Raw genomic sequence first — 8,455 nt, forward strand, 5'->3', positions numbered from 1 at the left:
TAACTAAATTGATATTTACTAACTAATCATTTAACTAAAATAACTAACTTACAAGCTAAATATATTATTTCCTAATACCACATACAATCCAATATATTTTATTAGTATTATAACACAATAAAACATATATTACTATTTCTTGTTCTTAATCGCATACCCCATAGTGCCCCCACGTATCTACCTCGTATCTTTACTAATTCCCAATCCGCACTAACGCTTGTGATTTTACTTCCCAATCCCGATACGCAATAGACGGCAGTACAAAAATTTAGAGGGCGACAAAGGTGCCAAGAATTGGTGGCATGGGGAGGCATGGAAAAGTGGCGACAGGTTGGAGGAGGTCGCACCTGGGGAGAGGTTGCATTAAAATATGAGGAATGACATTAGGATATGGTAGACCACGCCTCTTTCTCACCATTCCCACGATTTCCCAAGTTTTAACGAGCTCTCTTTTTAAGGGGATCCCATCGGCTAGACTTAGTGGGGATACTTTCTATGTCCAAAGTACATCTTGACATGGACATTTTAATTTTTTTAAAGAATTGAATATGGGAATGTGACATACAAGTCACCAGAATTTTATCCAACACCTTTCATGCACCCTTTTGTCTAATGATATTTCTTTCCATACTATTGTTTTTCCATGACATAGAATCTTTGGGTATATGCCCTAATTATTTTAATAGTATTGTATTAGGTGTTGGGTAGTGGAATTAAATGGAATACCTCATACATTTTCCAGAGAGTGTCAAGCACTTTTTCAACATTTTGTCTTTGCTTGTCTACATATATTTACACTTGTATTTTAATCTCAATTTTGTTGGTCTTCCTCGCACTCTTTAAAGGGAAATGTAAGTTGAATTTTTTATGAGTTTTCTATAGATTGGTTGGACAAACCAATGAATAAATTATTTTTTTTCACCTCTTCTATCAGTTTCTTGATAGTAAAATGAAGATTATTATGCAAATTCAGGTATTGTCTCACCATACTTGCAACATGAATACAATGAACAAAACTCAAGTTTGAGAAGTATAGACAACTCCAAGTATAGAAACTTATCAAAAATAAATATTTTTGCCTCACGAATGAGATTTTTCCTCAACTATTTGACAAAATGCCTCAAGGGAATAGGGCTAGCAAGGCACAATTTCATAAAGTAAATTTGAAGAATTACTTTAATGTTAGTAGATTTTGAAAGCACAAATTAGAATGCCTCAACTATTAAATTACAAAATATCTTAGATATATAGGGAAAGGGACATGATTTCATCAATAAAATTGGAAGGGGCATGATTTCAAAACATACCTGTCATCAAGGAAGGACCCTGTCATGTGTAGTCAAGCATCAAGGAAGGAGCATGTCATGTGTAGTAAAGCATTTAGGTCCAAGAATTGGCCTCTGATAGGATTGTCCTTGCAGAGGACCATACTCATGTTTCTCACTGTGTATGGGCTAATTAGCTTGTTGTGGATAAATCTATAAAGTATCACACTAAGGTTGGGGAAAGACCCAAGTATAATAGCAGTGGCCCACACTTATTTCTTCTACTCTATGTCAGACCTCCTCACAAACAGCTTGTTGTAGCCATTGAGTGACTATCTTCGTTTTTAGGGCATTGCCACACTTGTGATGTGGTGTTCTACATTAACAATAGTTTTTCATGTGCCTTTAAATTTTGTTCTTGTCTTTGTGCTAAATTTGGGTGTGCTCAGGGTGGCCATTGCAGCAATACTAACAAAACTCAATATGGTTATTTTCTTTCTTGGGTATATGAAATATGGCTTGTAGAAGGGTAGAAACTTCTAGAATTTTGTAGTCTAATGACTTGTAATAGAGTAGAAACTTCTAGAATTCATATCTGATGACATCGTTCAGGGTAGGTCTAGAGGCAAAATTGCATTGCTTTTAATTGTTCATCGTTAAAATTTCTTCTCTCAATGCCAATGTGGGCTTCAACTAAACACCCCACAAAACTCTTAACCAAATTTTCCTTCACCTTTCCAAACATAATTGGGTCTTTTATTAAATCTTCAAATTCCTTTTGAGACATGGTTGGCAAACCTTCACATACTTCCACTCTCTCTATCTCAAAAGCCCCACTTTTCTCCATTGTTGCTCTCACCTCAATAGCATTAGGGAAGTACCATGAGAGATTGAATGAGTCCTTCAAGTCCATGTTGATGATTCTCTACATACCAACAATATCATATTAATCACCATGGCGAGCACAATATCATGATGTCATGCCCAAAATATATAGGCAAAACGCACACAACAATTTTATTTTTTTTTATAAGAATTAATTAACTTGTTTTTCTTTTGATGTTATTCTTATGCTTGCTTTGATGTTATGTGTTTTGAGGAGATTTCATGAAGATTTTTTTGGCATCACTCACCCTTGGATAGGGAAGAAGTGGTCATGTATGGGGAAAGGGCCTTAGTTGGATTCTCTTCTAGGGCTTTCATAAGAGATCCTTACCAAAGTCTTCAATGCATCAAGGGAAACATGGTAAGGATCTCTTGTAAAAGCCCTAGAAGTGAATCCAACTAAGGCCCTTTCCCCATACATGGCCACTTCTTCCCTATCCAAGGGTGAGTGATGCCAAAATAATCCCCATGAGATCCCCTCAAAACACATAACATCAAAGCAAGCATAAGAATAACATCAAAAGAAAAACAAGTTAATTAATTCTTATCACACTTCTCTGTCCACTCATACTTCTTTCCCTTCCTCTAAAGAGATGTGATGGAGTGTGCCAATCTAGAGAATCTTGCAATGAAGCATCGATAATAGCCTGCTAGTCCCATAAAGCTCCTCACCTCAGTGACACTGGTGGGTGCTAGCCAATCCATGATGACCCTAATCTTTGATGGGTCTACTGAGACACCATCTCCTGATATGACATGACCCAAATAACGTATCTCAAGTCTAAAGAATGCACACTTCAACAAGCTACCAAACAACTGGTTCTCCCTCAACTTCTACAATACCTGTCTCAAGTGCTCTTCGTGCTCCTTCTCATCACGAGAATATATCAAGATGTCATCTAGGAAGACAACCACAAACTTATCCTTCTAGGGCTTTCACAAGAGATCCTTACCAAAGTCTTCAATGCATCAAGGGAACCATGGGAGAGACAAGAACCAACATGGAGGTAAAACAACAAAGTAAGATGAACAATTCAAGCATGCATTTTCAACCCGATTTTGCACAATAGGTTCAACAATGAACCAAAATAGGGGGGAGGTGGATTTTCTAAATAGGAGATGTTAATCACCATACCATAACATAGCCTTTTCGGGGCTAAAATTCAAGAACTTCCATTCTTCTACAATGCCCTTTTGGGGCCAATATAACAAGGGTATTCATTCCTTCCCTTCTTCAAGAATTTAAATTTTCATACAAAGTATGGGATGACAAGTAGGGGCCCATACACCCTACCCTCTTTCCCTCCTCTCACCATGAGAGGAGACTCTACACTATTGAGGTCCAACTAAGGCCCTTTCCCCATACATGGCCATTTCTTCCCTATCCAAGGGTGAGTGATGCCAAAATGATCCCCATGAAATCCCCTCAAAACACATAACATCAAAAGAAAAACAAGTTAAGATCCCTCCCAATCAACCCCAACACATAAGCAAGCAATACAAAAACAACACAATGCCTTATGCATGATTCAAACAAGATTCAAGCATGAACACATGAAGAAACAATTCAAAGGAGTGAAAAACTCCTACCTTCACAAAAAGAGTTATAGCAAAAATGGTGGGTTGAGAAGAGCTTTTCCTTTTCTTCCTTCAATCTTCAAACTTTCTCCAAAACTAGAGATTGGGTAACAACCCCAAAACTACTCCAAATGCCTCTAAGTATGATCCTTAACTCAACTAGACTTCAAGCAAACTCAATATGGAGTTTGAGTCACCAACATGTGGAGGAGACAATCAATTTTTGCAATCAACCAAAAGTAGGGTTTTTGAGTGACCCTAAAAGTCAACCAAAGAGACTAAGGGGTTGGAAAGTGCTCCCCACCCACATCCTTACCCCTAGGGTACTTAAATTTAATGTTTTTAGGCCTTAAAGACTTAATAAAACCCAACAAAAGCTAGGAGAATTTTAAGACCAATTAACAACCTTCCAAAGAAGACAATGCAAGATAGCACAAAATTAACAAGTGGTTTAGTTCCGTCTTTCCATTGAGTTTTCCCAGCTAAATTTCCTGCACACTCATTGCACACATCAGTAGATCAAGAAATCACATGCATTATGTAAATTACGTATCAAAAAAATCATATAAATTAAAGCATCCATTTTCTAATTATCAATTGTTTCTCTAATTCTACTCATATTTCCGACCATTAGAATTGCATAATCAAAGTGTTAGTTTTGCATTCATTTACTTCATCATTATACATGTTCATAAAGCATTAAATGACGAAATCAAATAACTAAAGTAAAGCATCACACATCATAAAATAGCATAATAATGTTCAGTGCATCAAATAATGTTCTGACATATTGAGTCATGAGTATCAAAATAATAATGTATCATCGATAGTAGGATGGGTTGGGGCAAGGCCTCACACATGACATGCATAAAGAATTTTCCATTGTTTGTCTCTTTCAATGTCATGGAAGAGACTGTCATCTTTTTTCATGAATGTTTTGACTCACATTATATGATCCATCATCATAATGTTAAAGAAATGTTTTCACTCACACTATATGATCCATCATCAGAATGTTAAAGCAATGTTCAACTCTACTAAATGATCCATCATCATAATGTTACCTTTAACACAGAAGAAAATTGTATTGATCATTGATGCAATCACAATATCATAACATGAATATTAAATGTATACCTCCATGATAATAAATCATGGAATGTGATTCAAAGTAAGGATGCAAATAAATCTTACACAACTTAATCCAAAAGCAGTAAACGTTGATCATTATAGGTTGTAGAAATCTACTGCCTCTCTTAATATCATAGAATTATGATTTGAAGAAGGTGGAGAATTAAAATGTATACCTCAGCAACCAGGTCATCCCATGCATCTTCAAATCCCTAACCACATAATTCACCTCCCAGTGAAACTTTTTGAGAAGGGGACAAGTGTCTGGCCTCCACATCAGACACAAGAACAACACACCTATTGCCATCTCTTCTGCTCTACATTTCATGAAAGAAGTGAAATCTTTCTGAGACAATTTTGTGTAAATATCTACAACTTCTTACCTGCCTCTATTGATCCACTCTCTTTCTCTGTTATAAGAGGGAGAGTCTTTTTGCAAAACAATCTCAAGCACTTGCAACAACAATCATAATCAGCACTCTTTTTTAAAGAATGCTAAGAAGTTCAATGATAGATCACAGAATGTTAACAGAGAAATATTGATACAATTTTTTTACATAGACTAATGAGAAAGAATAAGATTAACAATGTAATTGCATATAATATAAATTTGATACAATTTACTCAAGAAGCCATAACTATTGCAGATAATAACATCAACTTCCCATTAATGGAGATCTCAAGTGAATTGCACAAAAATAATAATCAAGAATTGGTTTCTTACCTATAAAATCCAATGGAGGGCCATGATAGAGAAGTACACATGAATGCTTGAACTTGGAAAGAGGACATTGTCGAAGGATCCAGGTACCGCAACAACAAAACATGGTTGGTTAGACATTTCTAATAGATCAAACAGGCCATTGAAGTCATTTGATGGCAAATCAGAGAAATCCAATGGATGGCCATGATAGAGAAGCACACATGAATGCTTGAACTTGGAAAGAGGACATTGTAGAAGGATCCAGGTACTCTAGCAAGAAAACATGGTTGGTTAGACATTTCTAATAGATCAAATAGGCCATTGAAATCATTTGATGGAAAATCAGAGAAGAAAGCTTGTAATTCAGGCATTGTTGTTCCATTGCATAGATTTGTGGGTGTCCTCACAACAAAAGGGCCCTTAGTTGCTTCAAATGTAGAGAAGAAATCATCAACCCTTTCCTCCTTTTCCTTGAATTTTGATGAACATATCCCAGTCTTTAATTAGTTGCAAATATGTAAGAGTGACTATATGTTTAATCCCAACATCATTTATGTGACATGAATTGGGTGCCTTATTCAAGCTTAAAGCAGGCTCTTCAATAAATTTTTTTGTCTTTCCATTCAAGTTGCTTTACATGTATGTATGCAACATCGAAAAAATTAAGAGGAAAAATAGCAGTCTAACTACAAAAGCCTCAAAATATTTGATAGGAGTTTTTCATTTGACAATGATGCAAGAAACCCTGAACCATCAGAATTCTATTTAAGGAGCCTCAATTAAAATATAGGAAAAAATGTTTTGTAGGGTTTTTGATAGCGAAACAAACAAACCCTTACTATATAAAATTTTTGGTTTAATTTTTTTAAACAACCTCTCTATATTAATTATCCATACATTTTCATCTAAATGAAATCCCTCTATGCACTGATCTTTATTTTCAAACTCTTTGAATTCGTAATCATCTTTAAACAAATCAATCTTAGGGTCTTCACAGATATCCTTCGTTGCATTTTCAAGTGTGATTTCCATTTGCTACTCTTCTATAATTGGAGTGCGGAGAGAGTGAGGGAAAGAGAGATCTTTCTCTTGTAGTTGGAGTGTGGCAAGAGTGAGGTAAAGAGAGCTCTTTTGTGAGATAATTTGTATTTTCTATTTTAATTTTATTCTAGTTATTATTAATTATTGTTTTTTAAAAGTTAAAGAGATATAAATTATTTTTTGATATTAAAAAAATATTAAATACAATTTATGAAGCTATATAGTTTACAAAAATAATATGGATCCATAACAAAAAATTTCCATGCTTTTAATTATTAGGTTTATTATAGTTAATTGTTATTGTTATAGTATTTTTAGTTAATATAAAAAAATTAGAAGAGAGATAATTTTTATAAATATAAATTAATATTAAATACAATTTATTAAGCTATATAATTACACAAAAACAATATAGGCAAGAGCCTAAAACACAACAATAAATTGGGAGCCTCTTAATCTAGGAGGTTTTGGGTTCAAGTCTACTTGAGTTTAACAAATAATAGTAACAATTAGCCACAACACAAACGCATCAAATTCCATCTTTTGCTTTAATTTTTTACACTTTTTCTTTCCCTTAATTTTTTTTTACTCCAATCAATTCCCGTACTTTAAAAAACTAAAAGGTTTCCCTCAAAATAACACCATACAACTCCCTTTTTCACAAAATATAAAAATAATATATCATTTAAATCTTATAAAATTTATTCATAACAATAAGAATATGTAATAGTATAGGCAAGAGCCTACAACACAACAGTAAATTGTGAGCCTCTTATCGAAGAGGTCTTGGGTTTGAATCTACTCACACTTAATAATAAAACAAATTAATTAATCACAACACATAATAATTAATCTTGGCTTCGGCCTCTGACTGATCAAAAAAAATAAAAAATTGTAATAGTATTATTAAATATATTTCAATATTTTTTTATATACAAATGAGACTTTCTATATTGATACTTGATATTGATAATAATTATTTATATTAGATGTATTTTTTGGTCAACATATGGTGACTCTCTCCTTTTGAATGTTACTTTGACAAAGTATAAAAATCACTTATCATTTAAATCATATAAGTTTATTCATAACAAAGGAAGCAGATATACTACCAATTAGAAAAAAAATGAGACATAGCCTCAAAAAGATTTGAACTTTTGATCTCTATTCACAAACTCTCCACCACTAGGTCAAGCTAGAAAATGACAATTCAAAGTTGCAATGTGTATTATATTTGAAAGAATTATTAAATTTGAGAGAAAGAAAGAGATACTTGATCAACAACTTTAGTTGCTAAAAGTTATTCTTTGCTAGTTTGTTGTATTTCATTTGTAATATAAATAATTTTGTATGTGTTCATTTTATGAAGATAAATTAAGAAAATACTTGAGAATTTTAACTTAAGTATATTTTAAGTATTTTTTTTTTTAGTATAAATCATGTGATAGATACTATAAAGGACCTTTTTTTGTCTTTACAAACATAAGTCTTGGGAAAGCTATTAAATTTTTTATATATACCTTATTATAAACATCTTATTTTGGCACAATCAAGAAAAATGCAACATGTTTTAGACAAATTATGTATATTCTATGATCCTAAGAAAAAAAATATAGGAAGAAGGTAATTAAGATCCATTATTAATAAGATGATATTATAAGAGAGAGGTGATAGAGAGATCTTAAAAATTCTAATAATATATTTCTGTACTATTTTGATAGATTCCATACCCTAATATAAAGCTCTTATTTGAAAAAAAATCAAGGAGAAAGTGGGGAAAGATACTATAAAGGACCTTGTTTTTGTCTTTACAAACATAAGTCTTCGGAAAGCTATTAAATTTTTTTATATA

The 8,455-nt window shown here is 33.2% G+C and overlaps 1 pseudogene; it reads right to left on the reverse strand.

Annotated features, from left to right (window-relative positions):
* Positions 1-1,884: 1,884 nt before the first annotated feature.
* On the reverse strand, positions 1,885-5,768 carry LOC149561207 (gibberellic acid methyltransferase 2-like; annotated as a pseudogene).
* Between the last annotated feature and the right edge of the window lie 2,687 nt (positions 5,769-8,455).

This window comes from Cupressus sempervirens, chromosome 4, assembly GCF_028749045.1.
Source record: "Cupressus sempervirens isolate cs-2001-9-10 chromosome 4, ASM2874904v1, whole genome shotgun sequence".
NCBI classification, from domain to species: domain Eukaryota; kingdom Viridiplantae; phylum Streptophyta; class Pinopsida; order Cupressales; family Cupressaceae; genus Cupressus; species Cupressus sempervirens.